This window comes from Chiloscyllium plagiosum, unplaced genomic scaffold (genome assembly GCF_037043375.1).
Source record: "Chiloscyllium plagiosum isolate Xiang-an unplaced genomic scaffold, Cpla_swu_hap1 HiC_scaffold_50, whole genome shotgun sequence".
NCBI classification, from domain to species: Eukaryota; Metazoa; Chordata; class Chondrichthyes; order Orectolobiformes; family Hemiscylliidae; genus Chiloscyllium; species Chiloscyllium plagiosum.
In genome coordinates, this window is record NW_028270188.1 from 24,884,863 (window position 1) to 24,912,269 (window position 27,407).

Sequence of the window (27,407 nt, forward strand, 5' to 3'; positions counted from 1 at the left end):
GAAAATGACAGGTAAGGATGGAGTGACTGGAGGAGGGTGCAGCAATAGGGAGGGTTGGAATGCCTGGAGGAGGTGGCAGCAATAGGGAAACTTGGTGTGACTGGAGGAGTTGACAGAGATAGGAATTTTTGGAGTGACTGGAGGAGGGAAAAACATTTAGGGCGAGAATTAATTGAAGCGTTGACAGCAAGAGGGAGGTTTGGAATGACTGGAGGGGGTGATAAACATTGTGGGCTGCAGTGACTGGAGGAGGTGAAAAAACATTGTGGGCTGCAGTGACTGGAGGAGGTGAGAGAAATAGGGAGATTTAGATTGATTGGGGAAAATGACAGCGAAAGGGAGATTTGGAGTGACTGCAGAAGGCGACAGAGATTGGGTGGGGTGAGTGAAAGGAAGGGGTTACAATGATACGGAGGATTGGAATGTCTGGAGGTTTGCAGAATTCAGTCGAAGTGAAATATGTAGGGAGGATTGTTCAGTCTGAAGATTATGAAGTTATGAGGGGCAGTTTTATTTTACACAGAGAGTGTGAGGATTCTGGAGAATGCCGACAGGTGTGGTTGTGGATGCAGACGCGATATGGGCTGTTAAGTGGGGTTTCGACAAGCACATTGTGATACAAGGAATGGAGCGAAATAGAACAAGGGCATGCAGAAGGAATTAGTTAAATTTGGTGTCATGTTCAGCACAACATCTTCGGCCTGATCCTTTGCTGTATTGTTTAATGTTCTTCGTAACTCTTTTACAATGATCCATCAAGGAAGGATCTGGACTTACAAAAGACTGTCAGAGTTGAAAGGGAGAGAGAAAGGGGCGGGGGGCGGTTGGGGTAAGAGTAGTAAAGGGAGTATAAGAGGGAGCACGAAATACCAAAGTAAGCAGGAGCTTAGGAGAGTCCGAGTGATGCATGTGAAAGAGGCCACGTATACGAGTGGAATAAATTAGCAGCACAGATCTGAGGGACCTGCAGTGGTGAAACCGTCTTTCGAACATGACTGGAAGAAATAACAACAAACTACCTCAAAGAGTTAAAATACTCATTATTAAAAATAAAACAGGTTCGACAATGGCAAAGATCGGGAGCAGAGCTATGCATGATCGTGGACCTACATCCACAAGAGGACCTGACCAATGAACCACAACAAAGCAGGTTAGGTATCGAATTATAGATTGATGCTGAATGATATTCACCTCTGAAAAAATGACATCGCACTTCAATGCATGCTCTCCTGATGGACCTTGTAGCTGAAAAGATAGCACAGAAATGGAATCAGAGAAACCTTCAGTTTTCATGTCTTCCACTTCGTTGAAAAATGAGATGATAAAATAAATATGTTGAGAGACATTCAGAAGTAACAAATACATCTCTTCGTTTGAGTGCCAAACGTCCACATGTTAAAGGACGTTCCAAAATCCATCGCCCTCAGTTCAGGGTGGGAATTTTCAAATGGTTTGAGGAATCAAGTATTTTAATGACAAGGTTTATGTTGTCGAGAAGGTTTAAGAGGTGTGATAGATGCATGCAATTTAAGATGCCTTTGTAACGACAATTTTGTTTTCCAAAGATTATTTGGAAGCAGAAGCTTGAAATGCAGGAAGGAGAAAATGAGTAATGAATATAATCCACATTCTGCACCAATTCGATTCAATTGCATTAAGTGTCAGTTCAGAACACTTGATGCTGTCAGGTAGTTCTGCTAGCTTTAAACTGTCTTAAAGCTACAGTACTCTTGACCTCTTCATAACACCTCCCACCTTCAAAAAAAAACAAGCATAATTAAACGATGGCTTTATTCTATGGTTTTCTTTAAACACATCACCCTAACACACCGATAAATTCAATCTTCGTTCATCTTAACTTCCTCCCGTATATCTGTAGAGACCTTATAGCAGTAAGTAAATTCAGACGTCACCTAAACTTTATCAGTTAAACCCACAACAACGCATCGGCAATTAAAGCATTACGAACCGCAACGTGTACGGAATTAAATTTAGAAGTCTGTAACGTAAGCTCCAACGAAATAGTCTCATATTCTTGCCTGCAACGCGTTCTATGAATGTAAGCGGATTGCGATACGTGCACAGAACCGTCTCCAACACATTGTCCGTGATATACATATTAAAATGTGGTCAGGCCATTGCCATGCACAATAGTCTTTGTTTTTGTTCATGTAGTATGTCCTCTGTTGGATGTTGATATTCTTCGAAAATTTTCCAACCAGCTGTTCAATCCCATTCCACTTCTTCCTGTACGAGAACAACTCCAACTCCTATGTCAGTAGTATCAATGCCGACTTTCAAAGGTTCTGAAAGGTTTGGTGTAGCTAAAACTGTTTGGATGCTCAACATTATTTTAAAATGGTCGAATGCCTCCTGGCATTTTTCTGTCCACCCAAACGTTGTGTTCTTCTTCAGCAAAGCAGTTAAAGGCTCCACTATACTGCGGAAATCTGGAATAAACTTCCGATGGAATATGCTGAGTCTGAAAATTCGAAGCATCTCTTTCTTCGAGGTTGATTGTGGAAATTGCTGAATGCCCTTCGTCTTTCAGTTCCCTAGGATCAACCCTCCGTGACCGATGCTATGTCACAAGAACGCCCCTTCTGCTTTCTCAAATTCAGTTTTATTTTAGTTTATCACCAGTTTTGTTTCCTGTAGTCGTTCAAAGAGCTCTGACAGCTGTACCATGTAATCACTACATTGTACAAATAGATGACACAGGTTGCTAACGCAACCACAACACTGTGCAGGAGTCTTCGGAATGTGGCGGGTGCATTCTTCATTCCAAAGGGCATCATTTTAAATTGATATAACCCATTTGGTGTTACAAACACAGAAATTTCTTTTGACATCTCTGATAAAATACCCGTCAGTAACCACGCATTCAGTCCAACTTGGAAATGCAACTGGCTCGTACGACTTTCTCCATGCTAGAAATTAGATATGAGTGCGGTTTTGTAGCGATGTTGACCTTCCGATAATTCACGCAGAATAATGGAGTCCCGTCCAATTTGATAACCAAGACTATCAAAGAACTCCACGTGCCTTCACCTCTTCCTGGACCTATCCAGCTTTGAAGTATTGAGCATAAGGTTTGTTGTTTTATTGGAGCAATTTTCCCTTCGTTACTTCATGTACAGTGGCGTTAGTCCTCCCCATCTGATTAGTACATATATCCTTGTACTGCAGTAAGAAATCTTTCCAATGAGGTCTATCCTCCTGAGACAGATAACTTACTGACTTATCGCACTCCTCAAAGACTTCTCATCTATTTTGAGGAACATCAAAATCCACATCACCTGACTTTGGTTCCTCACTCTGCAGGGTAGCAAGTCACAACTGTTTCTCCAGTTATTTCTCTCGCCTATTTCCTGGGAGGGCACCTATACCCTCAAATATGATTCACGAGAAATAACCTTCAAACATGAGTATTAGCAACAAATGTGCCAGTTTTATTGCCGTCGTGTCTTACCTACCACTTGGCATATACCACACATAGACCAAAAACGAATCATATCTTTGTGCATTGCAGGCAAAGAAAAAATATGTTTTTGTACCTTAGCCTGAAGCTTTTGTGCCTCTTGGAGACCTCCTACATGCATGTCATGTGCTATCTGCAACACCAGAGGATGTGTGTGTGTGTGTGTGTGTGTGTGTGTGTGTGTGTGTGTGTGTGTGTGTGTGTGTGTGTGTGTGTGTGTGTGTGTGTGTGTGTGTGTGTGTGTGTGTGTGTGTGTGTGTGTGTGTGTGTGTGTGTGTGTGTGTGTGACTTCTATTACCTTTCTCGCCGTTGCAATTCCCTTAGCCTTTCAGGACTAAACACATTGGCTTGCTATCTACCTATTCAAATAACAAAGAACAAAGAAACTTTACAGCCCAGGAACAGTGCATTCGGCACTCCAAGCCTGAGCCGATCCAAATGGACTGTCTAAACTTGTCGGTCAATTCCGAAGCATTTGTATCCCTCTGCTTCCCACCTTCTCATGCATCTGTCCAGACGCATCCTAAATGAATCTGGCTCTACCACCTCTGCTGGCAAAGCGTTCCAAACGCCCACCACTCTCTGTGTGAAGTCCTTGCAGCCTGTATCCCCCTTAAACTTTACAGCTCACCTTGAAAGCATGACCTCTCGTTATTGAATCCTTCACACTGGGGGAAAAAAATACTTGTCTCTATCCACCGTGTCTATACACTTCATGATTTTGTAAACTTCAATCAAGTCCCATTTCAATCTCCTTATTGTTAGTGAAAATAAACCTAACCTACTCAACCTCTCTTCATGGATAGCGCTTTCTATAACAGGGAATATCCTCATAAACATTCTCTGTCCCCTCCCCAAAGCGTCCACATCATTTTGCTAATGTGGCGACCAGAACTGTACCCAGTATTCTAAATGCGGCAGAACCAATGCCTTGTACAATTTTAACATGACTTGCCAGCTCTTATACTCAATACTCCGTCCACTGAAGGCAAGCATACGTTATGCCTTCTTGACCACTCTATCCACCGGTGCAGGAACATTCAGGTCACAATGGACCTGCACTCCCAGAACTCTCTGCCCATCAACTATTCCCAAAGCTCTTCCGTTCATTGTATAATTCGTTCTAGAATTAGACGTGCCTAAATGCATCACCTCACATTTGTCTGGATTGAAAGCCCTCTGCCACTTTTCCGCCCACCTCTCAGTCCATGTATATCCTCCTGTATTTTCTTACAGTCCTTTTGGCTTTGTGCTACTCCACCAATATTTGTGTCATCTGCAAACTTGCTGCTCATACTAACAGAGTCCTCTTCTATATCATTTATGGATATCACAAAAAAAAAGTGGCTCCAATACTGACTCGTTGGGAACACCACTGGTCAACTTTCTATCTTTCGAGATCCTCCCTCAGCTATTACTCTCTGTCTCCTGTTTCTGAACCAGTTCTTTATCCACCTGTCCAGAACATCCGGCACACCATGTGTCTTCACTTTCTCCATTAATCTACAATGCAGAACCATATCAAACGCCTTACTAAAGTCCACGTATATGACATCAACAGCCCTCCGTTCATATATCAATCTGGTCACTTCATCGAAGAACTCTATTAAGTTGGTAAGGCACGATCTCCACCCCCTCCCCCCACCACAAAACCATGTTGACTATCACTGATTTGCTCATTAGTTTCTAAATATATGTAGGTCCTATCCCTCAGTACCTTCTCCAGCAACTTTCCCAGCACTGACGTAAGGCTCACTGGTCTGTAGTTACCGGAATATCATGACTTGCCTTCTTGTACAGGGGGAAAACATGAGCAGCCTTCCAGTCCTCCGGCACCTCACCTGTATTTAAGGATGCCACAAAGATATCTGACAGGGCCCCAGCTATTTCCTCTCTCGCCTCCCTCAGCAACCTGGGATAGGTCCCATCCGGTCCTGGGAATTTGTCCACCTTTATAAAATCTAGCATACCCAACACATCATCCCTACTAATTTCAATGTGTCCAGACTACACAAACTTCAATCTCCCATCTCAACATTCATCATATTCAGGTTTGACCCGCACCGTTAAGTCAAACAGGGTATCAGTGGACAATCGATAATAGACAAGAGGTGCAGGAGCAGGCCATTCGGCCCGTCCAGCCAACACCATCATTCATTATGATCATGGCTTATCATTACCAATCAGTATCCTTTTCCTGCCTTATTCCCATAACCCTTGATTCCACTATCTTTCAGAGGTCTATCCATCTCTATCTTGAAACTATCCAGAGATTTGTCCTCGACTGCCTTCTGGGGCAGAGCATGTGATATATCCACGACTCTCTGGGTGTCCGCTGACTGAACCTCAACTTCTTCATCTTTCTCTTTACTTTTCACTTCGTGCTGTCACTTCAATAGTGAAATCGGGTTACCACACAGTCTGGGAAAATACCGAGATATTTCCGTTTTACCTCCTCAGTCTCTTGGTCTTTCTTGGACTTTTCCACAAAAATGTATGTCACTCCGACCTTGGATGCTGCCATATCATTCACACGAGCAAACTGAACTCCTGGAACTGACATTTTCTCAAACACTCACACTGTTACTTCCCCGGTCTTGAGTTGGTATTATGACCTAAACGTCCATAGGCATACGCTAACAATCTGTCTATCTATCCCACAAATTATGACACTCTCGAGTAACAAATTAGAAAGAGGGCATTTTCACTCATCCCTTCCTATCAATGCCTGATTAGATCCCGTATGTCTCAAAATTCTACCTAGTTTTCCGTCTACCGCGTTCTTTCTGAGTAAACTTTAACCACAGAAGCAAATTGTTTCTAGAGATCAGGTATTAACTCCATACCCAGCCCTGCCTCAGCTGTGCAATCTCGTGCAGCTCCTCCGCTCTTCTGGGATTTCCCTTCCCACTTGCACTCATGCCACTGGCGAAGCTTCTTTTATGGAATGTTTTCCCACTGCTCCTTCACTTATCGACCAGCACTGTGTCTTTACATGTCCCACTTTCGGGCAGTGGCAACATCTTTTCCCAGAGACGTTCTGAAACCACCTGACCGTAATGTTCGGTGTCCCACTCCATTATGGTGAAAACAACTGAGAAAGTTTACCTCTTGTCCACCTTCTTGGGCTTCTTTAACCTGTTTTAAACTCTTACCATTGTTCTCTATTTTTTGTTTCGTAGTGTAGGTTCTCCCCTTCTCCCAACATTTGTTCCTAACAGGACGAAGGTCTGGCCAGAAGATTATCTTATGCACCGACATGTATGTATTCCTCGGTTAATTCTGGTAGCCCTCTCACTTTCTGAACGTTTTGCTCCTCCACGTGAATTCTTACAATCTCCGGTAGTGAGTTTTTAATCTCCTTCAGCAGAATAATCTCTCTTCGAGCCTCAATCGTTTAATCTAATTTCAAAACACGTCAAATATGAAAATGACTGTCTAATTCTTTCGAACTCGACATAAGTTCCTTGTGTTTCTGAACCGCATGCATTTCTGTTACCAACTCATAGGCACTCAAAACAGTCTGTTTTACCTCTTCGTAATCCCTTGACTCATCAGATGACAGCACGGCAATAGCCTCACTATTACTGCCGACCAGGTTATTTGGAATTAGCATTATACATGAATCGTGGGAGCACTCCATTTGCCTTGCCAATTCCCCAGGAGAAATAAAGAAGGTAGGAACATATTTTTCATCAAAATGTAGCAGAGTTTTGACAACTTTATCTAAGTCACTACCTTCTCTTTCAATTTCCTTCCTGTGAACTTGAATTTTGTGTCTAAGTTGCAAGTTCTGCAGTTCAAATTATCTCTCGTTTTCTCTCTCCCTTTATTCTCTCTCTCTCCCTCTTTCTTCTCATGGTTCTCAGTTTGAATCAACAGCAAATCACCAAAATTAAACACATTGTCTCATTTACACATTATATAACGATCTAGCGTCTGTAACTGTTTAAATCTGCTAGGATTTGTCGTTTTATAGAATATAGAACATCGACAAGTTCAGCACAGAACAGGCCCTTTGGCGCACAATGTTGTGCCGAGATTTAATCCTAACGTAAAATATGGCAACTTAACCCGCGCACCCCTCAACTCACTGCTATCCATGTACATGTCTCGCAGTCGCTTACTTATCCCCAATGACTCTGCTTCCACCACGACAGCTGGCAACGCATTCCACGCCTTCACAACTCTCTGCGTAAAGAACCTTCCTCTGACGTCTCCTTTATACCTTCCTCCTAATATTTTCAAACTATGACTCTGTGTAACCAGTCAACCCTGCCCTGTGGAAGTGTCTCTGACTATTGACTCTATCTAGTCCACTCATTATTTTGTACACCTCGATCACGTCTCCTCTCTTCCTTCTTCTCTCCAGAGAGAAAAGTCCGAACTTATTCCCCTTTCTTCATAAGGCAAGGCCAACATTCCAGGCAGCATCCTGGTAAACCTTCTTTGCACCCTCTCCAAAGCCTGTGTATCTTTCCCATAGTAAGACGTCCAGAATTGGGTGCAATATTCCAAGTGTAGTCTCACCAGGGACTTGCAGAGCTCCCGCAAAACCTCGCGGCTCTTAAACTTGATCCCCTGTTACTGAAAGCCAAAACACCATATGCTTTCTTACCAACCCTATCCAATTGGGTGGCAACTTTGAGGGATCTATGTACTTGCACACCCAGATCCCTCTTGTCCTCCACACTGCCAAGAGTCCTGTCTTTAATCCTTTCCGCAGCATTCAAGTTCGACCTACCAAAAAGCATCACCTCGCATTTATCCAGGGTGAACTCCATCTGCCATTTCTCAAACAAGCTCGATAACCTGCCTACGTCGTGCTGCAGCCTGCAGTTGCCCTTTATACTATCGAAGACACCTGCAACCTTTGTGCCATTTCCCCAAAATCTTCAGTGGGCCTTCGGGCAATGAACTGTTGATAATTCCTGCTTTCAGTTGATATGTTTGGGTTTTCTTCGATTGGTAATGTTATTTCATGTGGTGATGTTATTTCCTGTTCTTTTTCTCAAGGCGTGAAATATAGGGTCTAACTCGACGTGTTTGTTGATAGCGTTCTGGTTGGAATAGCAAACGTCTAGGAATTCTCCTGCGTGTCTCTGTTTGGCTTGTCGAAGGATAGATGTGTTCTCCACAGTCGAAGTGATGCGCTTCCTTATCTGTATGTAAGTATTCTTGTTAGAGAATCATGTCGTTTTGTGGCAAGTTGATGTTCATGTATCCTTGTGACTAGTTTTCTGACTGTTTGTCCAAAGTGGTGTTTGCTACAGTTCTTGCAAAGTGTTTTGTAAATGACATTAGCTTTGCTTGTTGTCTGCATAGGGTCTTTCAAGTTCATGTGGTGCTGCTTTAGTGTGTTGGCGGTTTGTGGGCTACCATGGTGCCAAGTGGTCTGTGTAGTCTAACAGTTATTTCCGAAATGTATTTTATGTAGGGCAGCGTGGCTAGTCTTTCTGAACGTGTTTTGTCTGCTTGTTTCGATTTGTTGCTGAGAATTCGGTGGACTGTGCTCATTGTGTACTCATTCTTTTTGAATACAAGTTATAGGAGGTTTTCCTCTGGATAGCTTAGTTCCTCGATGCTGCAGTGCTGTTGCCTCCTTGAAATTATGTTTTGATGCAGCTTCATTTGTGGATGTTGGGATGATTGCTTCTGTAGTTCAATATTTGGTCCGTATGTGTTGTTTTCCTGTAATTGCTGGTTTGAAGTTTCCCTTTGCCTGTTCGCTCTACTGTGACATGCATGATGACAGTTTCTTATTGTTTTCCACCTTTTTAGTGAAGTTTAAGCCAGTAAGGGTATTATTGATGGTCTTCAATGTTTCCCCTAATTTGTTTTGTTTGTCTTGACAAAGAGTTAATCCACGTAGCGGACGCAAAGTTTGGTTTGGGAGGTTAGCAGAGCTTTTTGTTCGAGTCTCTGCATTACTGCCTCTGGTAAGAACCATGATGTCGGAGATTTCATGGGTGTTCCGTTGGTTTGTCTGTCGGTTTTGTTTTTGAATATGAAGTGTGCGGTAAGGCATAGATCCACTAGCTTGACGATACTGTCCTTGCTATCATGCACAATATCCTCTATCCCATTGCCAATACCTTGCCCCTAACACCATGGAGTCTTCTCTTTTTAACCACCCTCTTGTGTTGTACGTTATCAAAAACTTTATGGAAATTTCCATGCATCAGGGCCCTTGATTGTCCTTTGTTAAATCTGCTCATTACCAAATCGAAAAACAGATTCTAAACAGTTTCTTCGACCCGACTTCCCCTTTTCGACTCTGCCTTATCTTGCCAAGGACTTCAAAATACTCCGCAGTTGTAGCCAGTAGTAATGGACTGTAACATCTTACCAATGACGCAGGTGAGGCTAACCACCTTATAACATCCTGTCTTCTTCCTTCCTTCCTTCTTACACAGGGTTTATCCATTTTCCAGTCTTCTGGAACCCTCCCGGTCTGCAGTCATTGTTGAAAATTCACTACCTAAACCTCCAGAATCGCATCAGATTTTTAACTCAGAATCATTGGTTGTCGTTCATCCACCTTGCATAATTCATCTGTGTTCAAACCTTGCAACTGACGCAGGTGCTCTTTATTGCTGGCCACTACACTTGTCTCTACACCCTGAATCTCTTGAAATTTAGGAATGCTCCTGGTCTCGTTCATTCTGAAGATTAATTCAAAGTTCTTTTCAAATTTTCCTCCATTTCTTTGTTCCCTATTTCCGTCTCGCCCGCCTCATTTTACAGTCGTCCGATGTCCTCTTTCTATCTCTGTCTTCCTGTTATATATGTTAAAATTACACTTGCAATCTCCCTTTCTATAATGGGCTAGCTTGCACGCTTCATGTTCTGCAGCTTACTGCTTTTATTTTCAGTTGTCTTCTCTTGCTTTATATTGACTTCCGAATGTGAGTGAGAGTGCTCCTGTGAACAATCACATAAGCATACGAATCCCATTTCGCATCAGTTAGTACAGCTGTTAGCACTCCTGCCTCACAGCACCAGGGACTCGGGTTCAAATCCAGCCTCGAGCGACTGTTGATGTGTACCTTATACATTCGCCCTGAATTTGTGTGGTTTCCACCAAGTACTCCGGTTTCCTCCCAATGTACAAAGATGTGCAGGTTAGGGAAATGACCAGGGGAAATGCTGTTTACAGCGATAGAGTAGGGAGGTGAGTTTCGAAGGGATTTTCTTCCCAGAGTTGGTGTGGACTTGATGATCCAAATTGCCTCTTTGTACACTGTAGGAATCCGAGGATTCTATGGTTCTCTTGACCAGAGCCTTGTACGATTTGGTAACACAAAGGTATATCTGAAAACTTGTTAAATATTATGAATGTTTCTGTCTCTATAGCCCTTACCGGTAGGGAATTCGATGCCCAAGCTCTGTTTGATAACATAATTTCCTCAAATTGCCACTCAACCTCTTGCTCCTGACCATAAATCTAAGTTTCGAGTCATTGATGTCTCCACCAAAGGGAAGAGGTTACTTCAAAACTACGCCTGTGTACGTCCTTCTTTACGTTATACCTCTCAATAATGCATAAAACGTTCCAAAATAAGTCATAGACGTTTCACTAAGTCGGACAAGGTGATATGAGGAAAGATGTTTAAATGTGCTTAATCAGGACAGTGAGGAGAAGAGATTCAGGCAAAGAATTACTGACGCTCACAAACAGGCATGGCCAGCAGTACTGCAATAATGAAACTCTGGAATGATACAAAAAGATTCCAGAATAAAGGGGTATAAGTGTTTTGCAGGGTGCTCTGATTGTTTGTGTTGGGGGTGGCGATAGACAAGACCATGGTTGGAATTAATGTCAAAGATGTTAGTTTTATATCTGAGGCCATACTTGCCCTGTTAGGGAAGACAAGGGCGATGGATGAAGGGATCTTGATGCCGGATACATGCAACAGAGTTATGGATGATGTCAAGATGCCAGATGTAGGCAGGACCAGACATTTCCAAGGTAATAGAGAAAGAGATGAAGATTTCAGCAGCAGATAAACTGGAGTGAAGTGAATACGAAAACAAAATCAAGAACGTTTATGGATTTGTGTGCGGAATCTAACCCTGAATCAAAAATGAGTCAATGATTCAGAACAATATGGTTCAACCTTAGTCTCAAGGGAGCGGAATGGATTCCAGCTGTGTACAGAATTTGTGATGTTAACTGAAGTCAGTGCAGGAATGGAGAGGGATGGTGGTGAGGTAGAGCTGTGCCTTGTCAGTTGACATGTGTAAATTAACATGCTGCAATTGGATGAGGTCAATAGTTGATAGCATGCAGATGAGAAAAAAGGACTGCCGATAGTTAATTGGAAGTACAACAAATACAGGGACTTTAGAGAGGAAATGAATGGAGGAGATGGGATGGGGCTTACAAGGACAGAGGGCATTTAAAAAAAAACAAGAGCTTCATCTCAGAATGCCTGTGGCGGCGGACTGAAAGGAGGGGAGGAGAAACAGGAGAAAGGATAAGCGCGAGTTAAAATAGAGATGTTGAATTGTCCGCAGTTCGGTGAGTTCAGTTTAACATGACTTCTACAATGGAATGCTGAGAGTAAAGTAGGTAAAAGTGAAAGTTCAGAACTAAAACAGGAAAGGTTTCCGAGGGAGTTGGCCTTCTGGTGGCAAGTGGGTGAGACGGATGCTCCAGCTCGGATTATGTCCAGCTCTCTGTAAAACAGCTCCTGAAGCTTCTCATAATTATTGGAGATGAGAATGCAGCAGAAAGGGAGTGAGGAAGAGAGAAAGAGCACTTCGAAAGGAGCTAGCTTGTTTTCAAGACATTTAAGAAATTATCATATTTTATGCTTAATCAAAAGCTGACTTATTTCAGGTCCCCCCCCCCCTCCCCCCCCAGAAAGTTAAAATCTACACGTAGCGTGAAGTTCGTTATACTTTTCAGAATAATCAGGAGGACAGAAAGGGGTCATCGGATAACTTTTGCAAATAGGTTTTACGAGGATCTAAATGCATTCTACAAATACATTAATGACAAAAGGGTAACTTGGGAGAGAAGAGTTTCCGTAAACGTTCAGCCAGAGCGTAGGAGATGGGGGTAGATGAAAAGCGAGAATTTTGTATCAGTACTTACTGTTCAGATGGTGGAGAACATAGGAAAGTGCACGGTGTCATCTTGAAAAATGTCCATATTGTGGAGTAGGAGGTGCTCGAAGACTTAAAATGTATAAACGTGGATACGTCAGGTGCACCTGAGAAAGCTGTGGGCAGCAAGGGAAATTATTGCTGGGCCCCTTGCTGAAATATGTGTAACATTGACAATCACAGCCGAGGTGCTGGAAGACTGGAGATTTCATAATGGTGCTCCTATGGATGAAATTACATGTTAGGAAAATCGAGGGGGCTATCAGTCGGCGTCCCTGACATTAGTGGTGAGAAAGGAGCTGGAGGCAATCCTGAGAGATAGGATTTACATGTATTTGGAAAGACAATGACTGATGAAGGACAGTTAACATTGCTTTGCACATGAAAACTATCTCTCACTAACTTGGACGAAATGTTTGAGAGGATTGATGAGGGCAGAGCAGTGGACGTAATGCATATGGACTTCAGTAAGGCATTCGACAAGGTTCATTTTAGTATATTGATTAGTAAGGTTAGGCCACGTAGAATACAAGGCGAACTGGCCATTTGCATACATAACTGGCTCGAAGATAGAAGACAGAGGATGGTGGTGGACGGTTGTTTTTCAGACTGGCGAGCAGTGGAGTACCACAAGGATCGTTCTGGTGTCCATTGTTTTTCATGATTAAGACATATAATTTGAAAATGAACACAGGAGATTTCGTTAGTAATGTTGCAGATAACACCAAATTTGGTGGTATAGTGAACAGTGAATAAGATAACCTCAGAGTACAACGAGACCTTGATCAGATAGGCCAATGTGCAGTGGAGTGGTAGGTGTTGTTTAATTGAGATAAATGGGAGGTGCTGCATTTTTGAAATTCATATCAGTATCGGACTTAAACACTTAATGGTAAGATTTGGGTAGTGTCGGTGAACAAGGTGCTCTCGTGTTGCATTTTCATAGTTCCTTGAAGGTAGAGTCGCAGGTAGATAGGACAGTGATGAATGCCTTTAGTATGCCTGTCTTCTTTTGTCAGTTCATTGTGTATTAGATTCCAAAAGAAACGTTGCAGCTGTACAGGACATTGGTAGAGCAGTTTTGTAATGTGGCATGCAATTCTGGTCTCCCTGTTGTTGGAAGGATGTTATGAACGTTGTAGAGGTTCAGAAAAGATTTGCAAGGCTGATGACAAGCTTGGAAGCTTTGAGCGACATGGAGAGGCTAAACAATCTGGGACTCATTTCTCTGTAGTTTCCGAGGCAGACGAATAACCTTACCTCTAAGTTTATAAAATCATGAAGTGCATGGGTACGCTGAACAGACAGATTCTTTTTACCAACTGGGGAAGTCCAAAGATGGAGGGTATATCTGTTAACTTGGAGACAAAACATTTAAAAAAGTCCTAAGGGGCAACGTTTTCACGCAGAGAGCGGTGTGTGTACTGAATGAGCTGCAGAGCAAGTGGTAGAGACTGATACTACTGTATTTTAAAGTCGTATGCATGGGTCTATAGGGATATTGTTCAAATGCTGACAACTGAGGCTAGATTTACTTAGGATATCCGGTTGGCATTGGCACTTTGGAATAAAGGGTCTGTTGGCATTCTGTACATCTCTGCCACTCCAATTCCCATCATTACATTGAATTTGTACACTCACCAGTGACTCAAAAATGGGATGGGCTGAGTTAATAGTTTTCCACAGAGCTGGTGAACTGTCTCTCCCAAACATGGTGGTGTACAATGAGATCAAATGGTAGCCAGAACAAAGTCTCACGGTGAGAGCACGGGAATGCTGTATTCTCAATGTGAACATGTTGAGAGATCATCAACTGCAGAGACTTTTTTTAGACTTTTCTACGGTTTAAACATTTAAATGCTCTGTCTCCAATGTGAATTCGCTGGAATGTGGAATCCTTTTCCACATTCAGGGCAGAAGAATTGACCATATTGGTTGGTGTATGCCAAAAACATTGTCGCTGGATGGATATCTGAATCTATTCCTACATTCCACGGTTTCTCAGAAAGAAAAGTAATTTTTTATTCCCCACTTCCATGACTGAGGTCTGACGATGTTCAAGATCGGGATATTCTACAGAAGGATAGAACCGACCCTTGGTATTTATGAAACCTCGAGGTGCATTTTTCCCTGCATGGATAGACCCGGACTGAACAAGTGATCCTGCACGAGGAGCGTTGCATTTTCCTCTCTCTCCCCAAGTATGTCAGACTTGCTGAGTTTATCCAGTATTCTCTGTATTTGTTTAGGATTACTGTCATTTGCAGCATTTTTGATTTGTTCGAGAGAGTAAGGCAGCAATTGCAGCCGGTTAGGGGAGTTGGAGCTTGCACGACTGTGAGTGTTTGTGAATGTTTTGCGGTAACGTGCATGAGTGCACAACTCTTGACCATACACTCAGTCTCTCTCACTCCAGCAGTCCACCCATAACTGCACGTGGCATTTCCTTGCACCATTCATTGGAATACCTTCACTAACTCCCTGGCTCTGCATATTTCCTCTGCAGGTCGAAAACACAAGAAACTAAGCCCTAAACAGTGCACGTTCTTACCCACAAGAAATGCCAGTCAAAGAATGCACTGTTGCAAGTGTGACAATGCTGCTCCTTCAAAAATGTTATCTCACCCTTTTTTTTGTCTCAGAGAGGTTGTAAAGGCAGAGGTTCCGATATGTCTGGTAATAGCTACTTGCAAAAATAAATTAAGTCTTTTTTAAAGCACCTGTACAATGAAAGAGGAGTGGCCTATTTCAGGTGTTCAGGTTTTCTTTTCCTTATCATTTATTTTCAAACAAGATTTCAGCTCACTGGACCTCATCTGCTTCGTCGCTCTCTTTGTTGTATCTATCCCTTCTTGCCTTCACTTATGAATAGGTGACCGTGTTAACACACAGTCCGGAAAAAAATGTCCATGTTTGTTTTAACTCCTGAGTTCCTTCGTTTTATTCAGGCTTCACAACGACACGGTGCGTCACTCACACCTTTGATCATGATGGGTCATTTGCAAGAATAAACTGAATTCCTGCATAAGACACAATGTCAATTCCACCCGCTATCACTTTTTGCAATCTTCATTGGATCTTCCAAATTGAATTTACTCAGGGGAACGCTAAACCTCTCTCCATCTAACACGCACTGCGTCGTGTTACATTTCAGATGGATACAAATATTTTCCTGTCTCTCTATTAGAAACGGATTATCTCCTACATCTTTCAGTATTGTAACTTCTTCCTCACCCGCTCCCCGTTCTTCCTGAGTAAAGTCTTTTTTTTGAGATCGGGCACTATCTCACTATTCAGCCCCTGAAAAGAATGTGCACTTTACTGCAATTCTTCGAAATATTTCGGATTTTGTTCAGTACTAACGCCATTCTCACTGGTTTAGCCATCTTGACCACATCCTCTTTCCCAGCGTATTTTAGTTTACAAACACGAACGCTGAGAATTTATGCGTCACAACTTATTACATTGAAAACACCTGAGAGATTTCACCTCCTTTTCACCCTTTCGTGTTTCTTTTGTCACCTGTGGTAAACAATTCCCAGCGTGAACTACCCTTTGCTTTTCAGTGGAGGAACTCACTCTTTCCAATTGCTATCCCTTGCGGAATGCAATTGCTGCTCGAAACGGGATGTCAATTTATGCACTGACGCATATTCATCCGCCATATCTGCAGCTCTTCTCGCTGTACGAAATTTCTGTTCATTTGCATGCGTTCTAATCATTTCTGGAAGTGAGATTTTATAATCCTTCAGAAGAATGATCTCTCTAAGAGACTCATATGTATTTTCTACCTTGCATGCTCACATCCATCTATCGAGATTGCTATGTTTCTTTCTTTCAAATTCGACGTCAGACTGCCTTGGTTTCTTCCTAATCTTTCTGAACCGTTGTCTATATGCTTTTGTTACCAATTCGTAAGCACTCAAAATAGCCTATTTAACATCTTCATAACATCTTGACACTTTATCCATCAGTGCTGCAAACATCCCCCTAGCTCTGCCTACCAGCTTGGTCTGGAATAACATCATCTACAGAGTCTCTGGCCAATTCATCTGCCGTACCACCTTTCTGAAAGAAATGAAAAAAAGGCTTCAACATATGTTTTAACGAATTTTGGTGATGTGTTGACATACTTGTATTTTTCTCTCATAGGTTGTTGCCTTCGATAATATTGCTCATCATTAGAATCCTGCACTCTTACTTCTCCTATTTGTAGTATTTTTGCTTCGAGGTCCAACTTTATCTTTTCAAACTCAAACGATTCATTTCTCTAACTCCAACAATGTAGAAATTCATAGAAGCATAAATAAACCGAACAATTCCTTACCAACTCCTATATTCCCAAACTGAATTCAAGTCTATACTGTTTTAAACGTTGTTTCATTAATACCGTTCCATTTATATAAATACAATGAATAAGAATAGGAAATTAAAACTTAATCTCTCAAATCTGCATTGAAAGTATGTCTTTCAAAATGGTCCTCATCCAGTCGTCAGGCTTACTTCCCTGCTGTTACCTGGAATTTCCTTACTTTCCTTCTTGTAAAGGTAGACAGCATTAGCAACTCTCCAATCATCCGGCACTTCACCTGTGTGTAAGAATGATGCAAAGATACTATCAGGGCCTCAGCTATTTCCTCTCTCGCCTCCCTCAGCAAGCTGGGATAGATCCCATCATGTCCTGGGGGCATTTGTCCATCTTAATATCTTGAGCCTATCCAACATATCTTCCCTCCTTGTGTCAACGTGATCCACAGTAAACAAACTTATATTTCTAATCTGTATATTTATCATGTCCCTCTCCGCAGTGAACACTAATGCAAAGCAATTATTGAGACCCTATTAAAAACCTCATGACTTTATAAAGCTCTATATGGTCACCTTGCAGCCTCCGATTCTCATGGAATAACATCCCCAGCCACTTCTTGAATCTGAAATCTTCTAACCCTGGCAACATCCTTGCAATTCTGTCTGAAGCCCTAACAGAGAAGGCAGATGAACTCAGGGCATGATTAGCAACACGGGACTGGGATATCAAAGATATTACAGAAAAGTGGCTCTGAAATGGACAGGATTTCCAGCTGAATGTTCCAGAATGCAAATGCTGTCAGAAGGATAGAAATGGGGAAGAGAGGGGGGACGGTCGAGTTTTAGATAAGTGATCGCATTACCACTCTACGTAGGGAGGACAGAAAGGCGGAAAGAGAGGGGTGTACGTATGGAGGTGGAGGACATACACAGATACCCGCACACACAAGCACATTGTTTTACTGAAACGTTTTGACAATTTCCAATTTTGTCCTGGACAGGACAGTGTTGGGGAGGTTACCTGTAGAATGGGCGTTTGTATGGTAAGATAAACCTCTGTGTATAACTCCAGGGGATGGAGGGGGCGGATTATGCGATGTCTCGAACCCCAAAACACTCCCAGTGCTGTACTGTTCTACGTTCTTTGTAACACTTCCCAGGCTGATCAAAGTCTTACTGAAATTTCTGACAACCTTCCTCACTGTCCACTATACCACCTACTTTACTGTCATCTGCAGACTTACAAATTATACCTTGTACATTCTCATCCAAATCATTGATGTAGATAATAAACAGCAAAAGGCCGAGCACCGATTCATGAGTGACTCCAATAGTCACAGTCGTCCAGTCCTACAAGCATGCTTCTACTATTGCCCTCTTCTTCAGAACACAAAGCCAATGATGTATTGAATTTACCTTACCCCCGTGAATTACATGCGATTTAATCTTCCAGAACAGACTTCCTTGTAGAACATAATCAATCGCTTTACAGAAATTCATGAGGCTACTTGTTCTGCCCCATCCTCTTCAACCTTCCTGGTTACTTGATCAAAGAACACGAACACATTTGAGAGGTATGAACTCCCACGCTTTACAGACTACTCCTAATTAAACCCGGTCTGTCCAAAGGCATGTATATCTTATCTCTAAGAATCTGCTCGAGAAACTTACCTACCAAATTGTTAGGCTTACAATTCAGTTTTTTAAAATTTTCTTTGCAGCCCTTCTTAGATAAGGGCATAGCATTCATTACCCTTCGCGTTCTGGGCCCTCACTCCTGGCTAACACGTTGCGAAAATATCAGTCAGTGATCCACAAATTCCTCCCCAACATCTTGGATACATCGAGTCAAGAGGTGCAGATTGATTCAGCTAGAAAAATTCCAAGACGTCCAACACCTCCTCTACCGTGATATAGACTGGCCCCATGATATCACCACAAACGTCTTTAAATTCTCAAGCCTTCAAGCTTTCTCCGCAGTAAGCACACAGAATAAATATTTAATGAAAATCTCACGCATGCCCTGTGGCTCTACACATACGTTCATTTTTGAGGTGTTTTATTCTCTCTCCAGATATTCATTTTATTTAAGGTCCTTAAAGAACCCCTTCAGAATTGCGTTAATATTCGCAGCCAAGGCGACTCGTGCGACAAGGTCCTGATCTCCATCGTCAGGAAAGTCCTCTCTGCCCTGTATACCTCCAGGGATATCCTTGTTACCAGCTGCATGCATCTAAGCCACGCCTCCACTTTTTCTTTCTCTTCAAAGCCTCAATACGTCTTCTCATCGAGGGTTGCCTTTTCGGAACAGCATCGCCCTTCGTCCACACAGGAACACGTCCAACTTGAAATCCAGCTGTTTCACTTTTAAAGGTCTCCCGCTGGCCAAATATCCCATTACCTGCAAGCAAATTATTTCAATCAACTTGTGCAATCTCGTGTCTAGTTTCATCAAAACATTTGTCTTGATCCAATCTAGAATTTGAAACTGTGCAACAATTTTTCTTTTCTATCTCGACAGCTATTTTTAAATTAACAGAACTATTGTCACTGGTCCTAAAGTGCTCCCCACTGTAACCTCTGCCAGCTGTCATACCGTATTTTCCAAGAGTATTTCAAGTTTTGCCCCTTTCTAAGCCAGACCTATAATATACATTTCAAATTATCCCAACTGAACGCACTTATCAAATTGCACCCCATATAAGCCCTGAAGGCGATTTGACATCAGTCCATGTTTGGAAGATTAAAATTTCCTGCTGTACCAAACCTATTGCTCATTCAAGTGTACCAATCTTTACATATTTGTTACTTCGATTCCCTTAGACTCTTGGGGGCCTGGAGTACAATGCCAATAACGTCACCGTCCTCATTCTCATTCCTTAGCTCCACCCAGAGACCTCACTGGACGATTCTTCAGTTATTTATTCTCTGATGACTGCAGTGATAATCGCCACAATCAAAAATGCAAGTCACCTTACTCCCTTTCCACCATCTTTGTCCCACCTATATCACCTGTACCTTGGCACGTTAAGCTGCCAATCCTGTCCCTTCCTTAGGCATGTTTCTGAAATGGCTATAATCTCACAGTCCCACGTACATATCCATGTCTCCGAGTTAATCGGCCTTTCCTGTCAACTCTGTTGTATTGAAATAAATGCAACAGGCAATCCGTGCACCCTGTGAAATTCCAGTCTGACCTGTCCCTTCAACCTACTATTTCTGATTATTTTATCTCCAACCAGCCTCACAGTTGCATTCCTGCTGTTGAGGACGGCACCCACTCCCACCCACAATGGCCACCTTCGCCGTCAATAATGTTTAAGCCCTCCCCTTTATCATTAACAAACCTGGTCGCCAAGATATTGGTACCCTGCCATTTCAGTTGCAAGCCATCCCTCTTGAACAGGTCACCTCTGCCACATAAAAGATTGCACTGACCTAAAAATCCGATTCCCTGTCATTTGCAGCAATTCTTTAGGCACATATTCATATTCTATATACTCCTCTTCTAACCTTCGCTAATTCTCGGTAATGGAAGTAATCTTGAGATAACAAATGGCGATTTCCTGGTTTTTAACATTTTTTTCCTACCTCACTATAATATCCTCAGTGGAATTATAATCGTCCTTTAGGACGCTATCTGTTTAGTCCTTCTCTCGGACACGCTTTCCTCAGGCAAATTCGTGTTCTCCAATTTCCTCATCTCTTCGGAGTTTGCTTTGTAAAGTCTATCTCCGTTTCCATTTCTGTCCACTTTTCTCTTTCTGTTTTTTCCTTCTTTTTTCTTTCTCTTCTAATTCCATTCTGCGCCAATTTCCATTTTCATCAATTTCACGTCTTAGAGTCATAGAATCACAGAGATGTACAGCATGGAAACAAACCCTTCGGTCCAACTCGTCCATGCCGACCAGATATACCAACCCAGTCTAGTCCCACCTGCCAACACCCGGCCCATATTTCTCCAAAGCTTTCCTATTCATATACACATCCAAATGCTTCTTACATGCGAAATGGGACTATTTTGCGCCGCCCTTTCGGCGCCGATCGTTTGGCCCCGCCGTTTTGGCTCTAAGCTGTTTTGGCGCTCATTACTTTAGCACACAGCTGTTTTGGCACCAATTCAGAATAAGAAAAAGTCTTGTATAGCACGTAAGAAATTCGTTTTGATTGCATTTTAAGAAATAAATCTAATTATTTTTTATTCATTGAAAATTGCATGACAGCTTTCCAATGTGAAGGCAGAAGGGCTTAAGTATTATTAAGGCAGTAGATGACTATTAACAATTGTTAAATGAGAAAATGGTTACAAAACGAGATTTGAATCTGCGGCAGATCAGTCCAGCTTTGACTATCAACTCTTGCTAGGTGAGAACATTACACCGGGTCGTTAGTCATCCTCTATTCTTTAACCAAAAAAGACTTTTTAAATTCTGAAGTGGCGCCAAAACAGCTTAGTGCCAAAGTAAAGAACGCCAAAACAGTTGAGAGCCAAAACGGCAAGGCCAAATGATCAGGGACAAAAGGGCATCGTAAAAACTTATCTGACCCTCTTAAATGTTGCAATTGTACCAGCCTCCACCACTTCCTCTGGCAGCTCAGTCCATGCACGTGCCACCTTCTGAGTGAAAAAGTTGCCCTTAAGTCTCTTTTACATCTTTCCCCTCTCACCATAAATGCATTCCCTGTGTTTCTGGAATCCCGACCACAGAGAAAAGACTTTGCCTATTTACCCTATCCTTGCCCCTCATAATTTTATAAACCTCTATGAGGTCACCCCTCAACCTCCGATATTTCAGGGATAACAGCCATAGCCTGTTCATCCTCTCCTTATAGTTCAAATCCTCCAATCCTGGCAACATTCTTGTAATTTTTTTCTGAACCCTTTCAAGTCTCATAACACCTTATCGATACGAAGGAAACCAGAATTGTCGGCAATATTCCAACAGTGGCCTAACCAATGTCTCTCTTATTCATGCGTTTTTTTTTTCCATTTGTAAATATGCATCAGACAATTTCACCTGTGGTATCCTGCTTCAAAGTATCCTTTCTTCTTATTCCATATGTTGCAAGGCGATGTGAAATATTGCCACCTCACAAAATTCTGCACACTCTTCTACCTTCAATTTATCTGCCAAATCTCTCCGTTTAGCTTTTATCACATATTTCAGACGAGGCTTGTTCTGCCTTCCACTTTTTGAAAACCTTTAGTCGCATCCAATGCCATTGTTATGTTTGGTGTAATAAACCTCCCCACTACACAGTTGCTTCATATTCCGGTACTTGCAGCTGTTATTTCGAACATGAAAGTCAGAAATGTATTGTAAATATCACGTTGTTATATCAGCTGATGTTATTATTGGATAATATCATTTGCTGGTTTCAACAATGTGGACTCTCACTGAAACAGAATCACACAGTGCTGTAGATTAACAAAAAAGATTGATATCAAACAGAAACCAAACCATTGACTTTCAATAAAATATTTTAAATGTTTAGTTCTAAAATCCCAGTAAACACATTATCGCACACATTTCACAAACTCAGTTAAAATTTGGATAATAACTAAACGGCTTTGTTTTTTTACAAAATGCAAAACACAACTCATTAAACATAGAAACTAGGAACAGGAGTGCACCCTGCAGCCTTTAAGCCTGTTCTGCGATTCAAGGACATCATGACTGATCCTGATGACTTTATTGTTAGTAGGGGAAAGTTTTGGTGTACATTTCAGGATGAGGTCGAGAATGATATACAATAATTGAGAGTGGGAAAAAGGTAAAATTGACTAAGAGCTGTCTTCAATGGGGCAAAGATTAAGCTGGGAAGGTTTGACTGGAACAAGTTGGTCAGAAAAAGAAAAAGAGAAGAAATGGTTTGGGTCCAGTCGAGGAATGGACCCTCAAACAAGAATCACTGTATGACAGAGAAGAACAACAGAGTCACTGTCAGATAGAGAATCGAAACGGGTACCAGGAGAAATGTTGAATGTTCAGATGGGAGATGGAAAAGCGGGGGAAATTATGTTCTGGATTACAGTGGTGCAGGAAAAGCACAGCAGTTCAGGCAGCATCCAAGGAGCAGGAAAATCGACGTTTCTGGGCAAAGGCCCTTCATCAGGAATGTAGGCATAGTGCCTGAAGATTGGAGAGTGTGAAAATTATGGACAAACTGAGAGCCAAAATGGAGCTGTCCCAAAGTCATCTGCAGACAGCCGCATATTGAACGGGTTAAAAAAGAAATACAGCTGGTTCGAGACTAGAAAGGGGTTATATGCCGTCAAATAATTCTCCGCAAATCGTTCTGATAAACTTGGAAGTTTTGCAGCTGCATGCTCGATTGAAGCATTCAAGAGAATTGAATGATTAGTGTAACTAAATATAATGTCAGGATATGGAGGAAAGAAGGAGATCAGTACTCAACATTGTGTTCAGTTGAAGAGCTGGTGTCAACATAATTGGCTAAATGACGTCCTTCAGTGAATGAATTCTTCTGTGTGGTTCAGAGTGATGTCCTGAGACATTATTAATATATTCGAGTTATCCAACTCTGATAACATCCTATCTCTGCATCTTCTTTGATCCGTTATGATTCATTCGAATCTTTACACTTTCAATCAGCCAATGCAACCGTGCTTATCTCTGTAACACATACAGATCAAAAGAATCTTCCGTTCACTGGAGACTCCACCATTTCCCGATTTCCTCCCTGCCATATAATAACCCTCAAGTCCTTACAGCTCTCCCTTTCTCTGTAACCGCTCCTTTCTGTATAAACCTCCCAATCTTCGTAATCCCCTTTAGTCCACACAGTCTTCAATGTCACTAACACCCTCTTGCCTTGACAAATATCCTTGTCTCCATAATATCGTCCATCCAATACAGTGCTCGTTATGTCTGCAACTCCTTTCACCACCTGTAGCTGTGAACATCTATTCAACTTCCTCTAACCCCTACACTATTCCCGACTGTGTAGCTTTCTCCAATGCCTCACCAGCTGTGTAACATCCACCAGTCCTTGCAGAGTTCGAATGGTGTAACCACCTTCTACCACCACACATTTCCCTATTTCTGCAAATCCTTCCCTGATCTTGCTTGAAGAAATCCACACCGACGACCCTCAGGTGCCTGGGATTTCCTCGTGACCGTTTTTGCTCTATATCAGAATTCAAAACTCGAACGAATCAGTTCGTACCTTATTCCATATTGAAAAAAAGCAGTTATCCAATCCCCCTGCTATATCCTTTTTTCGGGTGAGGATTGGATAATGATGCTCTGTGAAAAACAGGGAAATCTTTTCCCCGATTTATTTTAACAGCCATGAACATTGTGTGAGTGCATTTTAAAGATGTGAATCTCCTTTATAATTCCCCTCTCCATACGTTTCTCACTCCCAACGTTTGACACCAAATTTGGAACACTTCCCTGGTTTGGTCCAGGCAGACAGAAGCCGAGATAATCAGTTGTTTGATCAAGGGGCATTTTAGTCGAAGTTCATGGTAGGTTTCGCTCCATGCGTTTCACTGCATGGTCTCATAATGCCATGCCCAATCCACCTCATTAACTAACTTCCTTACTCCGATGATCTTCCTCTCATGACACATTAACCTGATGAATTTTTTTCCCTTTGTCAAAACAACTGTCCATTGCCTGAATATCCCACAACGGACAAGTGTTTTATTTGAAACGTCATTCAACTCTTGAATTATCAGTCCGATTCTCGCGTGGACATGGCAGGGGGGATGAAACACTGGGGACAATCCCCTGTTGTTCTGTTTAACGGCAGAGTGCATGAAAGGGACATTAACTTACCCCAGGGCTGAAAGAGGAAGCCATGAATCCAGACACTGCCTGTTTGGTCTGAGGTTGCCCCTGGGTCAGTGAGCTGCCAGCCTTCTGGGTGAACCCCAACAATGTAGCAAGGAGGTCCGTGACCTTCGCCACTCTACCAGGGCAAATGTCACCATAACACTTGTGACTTCCTACTGATTCTATCTCTATTGCTGCACTCAGCTCCCACTAAGGCTCATGTTCTCCCACTCCCATTGAATGCTACACCTTTGCTTGGTCTCTCTCACCACTTCTCGACTCATCTCTCCAACTCTGCTTGCTGGTGTGTTCCATACCCACTTACTCAGGACACCTCACGATCTTTTCCCAGGCTTTCCCAGTACAAACAGCTGTAGCAAACATTCCATCTCACTAATACCTCTTGGCAATTCTCACACTCCAGAACGAAGCATCTCACAGTAGGGCAGAAAGTGCCAAGAGGGACTGGGGTCTCCCAACATACATCTCATTACCCTTAACAGGGAAGGATCGTGACCCTGAAAACTATGAGAGCCTGACTGACAGTGTCCCCGAGCTCGGAACGGTATCTCAGACTCCCCTTGCCTCACTGTACTGGGAACCATAACAAACTTTAGACATGAAATCAAACTTTTTCATTTTGCGTCTGTTGTAAACAACAAGATAATACAGCAGTCATGTAAACCTGGTGGCTCTGGCTAAGGTGCAAATACTCATAAAGTCAGGTTTCGGGAAACGAATCATTCTGTGAGCATTCCATTTCGCTCAAAGTGAGTGTCTACGTGCATCCAGTGTGCAGCCGAAAGGGACAGTAGAACTGTGTGTGTGTCGCTGAGCACAATGTGCATGCAGGAACATTGCAATGAGATTTACCATTGCACCCTGAGCTGTAGCATTGAAGTACAGAAGCGAACTGTCAGTGGGTGTGAGGGACTCTGGCATGGTGAGACGGGCATGTGATAGATGCCGCACTTTTGGGTGTAAAGTGCTTGCAGCTTCTGTCTGTGCAGTGTCTGCTAAGACGTTGGTATCCAAGATAGAAGACCGCAGGAACGAGGGACCAGATGTTGTCACCAGTTTTCAACTCTGACTTTCATGTCGAATTCTCCATATTAAGTCTCTCCACCGTGGGTGAGAGGGCATGAAGCTGTAAATAGATGAGGAGAGACCTACAATAAAGTGGTTGTTGATCATCAGCAATTATTCAGTCAACACCTCGCCATGCAATTGCGAAAATATTGTCCTTAAGAACAGATAAACACTGGAAGAGGGCCTGCAGCCCAGCCTGCCTGTACCGACACAGGGTATTCGGCCATTACAGAGACATGGCTAAAGGAGGGAGAGAAATCGTTGTTGCAGATTCCAGGATTTAGATGATTTGGCAAGGACAGAGAAGATGGTTAAAGAGGCGGGGAATTGGAATTATTGATCAAGAGTAGTATGACAGCAACTGAGATAACGTTTGAGGACTCATCTGCGAAGGTAGTTTGGGCTGAGTTCGAAACAAGAAAGGAGAGGTACGTTGTTGTCAGTTTTCTATAGGCCGCCGAATTGATCCAGAGACATAGAAGAAAGGATAGAAAGGTGATACTCGAAAGGACGAATAATTACAGAGTGGTTGTGACGTTGGTCTTTAGGTTCCCCAATATTGAATGGGAATACTGTGATTCAATTAATTTAAGCGTGTCAGTTGGAGGTGTGCAGGGGGGTTTTCTGCCAAGAGTATGTAGACAGGCCAAAAAGGGGCGATGCCATATTAGATCTGGTACTGGGGAATGAACTCGACCAGGTGTTAGATTTGGAGATAGTTGAGCATTTTGGCGATAGGGTTGAAACTTTGATTATATTAACAATAATAATGGACAGGGATAGGTATATACCGCAGAGAAACAGGTATAACTGGGTAAACGCTATTATGATGCAATTAGGAAAGATTTAGAATGCATAGAATGGGGAAGAAAAGGACAATGTATGTGAGAATACGGACAAAGTGGCTACAAGATTAGATGGGATTGAATTTGATAAAGAGGAGGTTTGAGAAAATTTGGAAGTTCTGAAAATAGATAAGCCCTTTGGGCTTGATGGGATTTATCCTCGGATTCTCTGGGAAGCCAGGGGGGAGAATGTGGAACTTTTGGCTTCGACATTTATATCATCATCGACGACAGTTAACGTGCCAGAAGACTGGAAGATAGCAAAATTTGCTCCCCGTTTTAGAATTTGTTTCAGGAGAATATTTGTAATTATAGGTTAGAGAGTATTAGTTCGGTTGTGATTTAGATGTTGGAAAATGTTATTAATGGTAGGATTAATGATCATCTGGAATGGAATAATTGACTGGGATTAGCCGACACGGTATTGTGAACGTTAGGCCGTGCCTCACTAACATTATTGAGTTCTTCGCGAAGTGACAAAATAGGTGGATGTAGGTAAGGTGGTTTATATGGTGTATGTGCACTTCAATAAAGCGTTTGATAAGCTTCCACAAGATAAGCTATTGCACAAGATATGGAGTTTCAGGATTGAAGGTGATTTAGCGGTTTTGATCAGAAATTGGCAAGCTGAAAATTGACGGGGGTGGTGGTTGATGGGAAACGTTCATCCTGGAGCTTGGTTATCAGTGGTGTGCCGCAGTGATCTGTTTTAGGGCCACTGCTGTTTGTCATTGTCAGAAATCGTCTGGAGGTGGGCCTGGAAGG